The sequence below is a fragment of the Mandrillus leucophaeus genome, unplaced genomic scaffold (genome assembly GCF_000951045.1).
Source record: "Mandrillus leucophaeus isolate KB7577 unplaced genomic scaffold, Mleu.le_1.0 Scaffold586, whole genome shotgun sequence".
NCBI lineage: Eukaryota > Metazoa > Chordata > Mammalia > Primates > Cercopithecidae > Mandrillus > Mandrillus leucophaeus.
This window is the reverse complement of record NW_012106319.1, coordinates 288,616-290,338: the sequence shown is the minus strand read 5'-3', so window position 1 is coordinate 290,338 and position 1,723 is coordinate 288,616.

Below are 1,723 nucleotides of genomic sequence, written 5' to 3'. Positions count from 1 at the left end.
TGTGAACATTCATGTGCAGGTTTTTGTGTAGACATGAGTTCTTTCACTCTTTTGAGCAAATACCAAGGACTGTAATTACTGGACTGTATTATTGTTGTATGTTTGGTTGTATAACAAATCACCAAACTGCCTACCAAAGTGGCTATACCACTTAGTATTTGCATCAGCGATGATTGGAAGTTCCTGTTGTTCTACATCCTCGCCAGCGTTAAGCCTTGTCAGTGTTTTGAATTTTAAAGAAATGTGTAGTGGTAGCTCATTGTTGAGATAAGCAAACTCTTGATATATTCAGTGAAAGAAACATTTGTAAAGGCTAAAGCAACCTGTAGTAATGTGGTTGTAAAATGTGGGGTGGCAAAGAGAGAAGTGTTCTATAGTCCCATCAGCAGATTTAGTAAGTGTGTACCAGTGAACTGTGAACCTCACACATGCTTCTAAAATCCACCTGCCCCTCTTTGTTGAGAAAGAATGTCTAGAGTAAGCTAGAATTGTGTCTTTCCCTTCTCTGAATACAGTTAGGTGCTCATTAAACCCAGCAGGTTAGTCTCTGGTAAAAACAGTTTCTATTTCAGGTAGGTCTTGTTAAGAAAAACAGATGCTCTGAAGTATTTCAAAATGGTTATCATTCCCCTTCCCCTGCCAGAAAAATGAGGAAAATTTTCTCTGATATTTACTGTAAGGAACGGGTCAAGCTGGTAAGTTTCAAAAAATGTGGGAGCCCCCAGTGACTGAGTCCCCTTGCAGTTGTTATGTCTCAGAGATGATATTTCATCTCTGATTTGTGAAATCAGAGATGCGATTTGTAAAATTTATTCCACCTGCAGGAGAAATTGTTTAACCAGAGACTAACCTGCTTGGTTTAATGAGAACCCAGCTGAACTCAGAGAAGGGAAACACACAATTTTAGTCTACACTATCTTGTCCACACGCCTCCAGAAATTCATCACTTATAACCCAAGTTTCCCTACACCAATATGGGTTGTCTTTGAGGTTCTCGCTTGAAGGTTTCTGCTCTGGCAAACCAGGACTTTTGGCATTCACCTGTAGGTCTCTCCAATTTGGTGAGCAGTGGTTTGCCCTGTGAACACATTTCCGTGACAAACCTAAGGAAATTTTTTTAGTTTGTTCAGCTTTTTACTTGTTGTTTGGATGAAGTGGCGATTTCTAGCTTCCTACGTACCGGACAGGAGAGCCCTAGTAGATGTTTTAAACGTCCTTTTTATTTTAATTGATTCACTATGCTGTATAATTATTTCATTTCAGTAAGAAAAAAATGGAGAGAAATATTCTCCAACATATATATTTATACCAGGAAAACTAATTTAAAAATAAATTATGGAAATTATAAAATGAAAGTTATTAACATATAAACTTTGATAGTGCTAGGATAATAAAATGAAACAAGGGCAATCAATCAATAAGCCAGCTAAGCTAATTATAAATGCTTCCTCATTATATTATCATTAGAAATTGAGATAAATTGGAAAATGCTTAAAAATTTCCTACAGCAAAAGTCTTCTCCTTTGAAATTAATTGAGAAAACATAGATCTCTTTGAAAATTTCCAACTAGGAACAATTTAAATTTGAACACTCAATTTTGAGTAAGTATGCAAATAATTAATGTATTAATAATTTCAATATTAGTATTATACTTGCTTATAGATTAACTTATTTCAGTGGCTTGGCTAACATTTGAAACAGCAATTAAAGAAAGAAAAATTC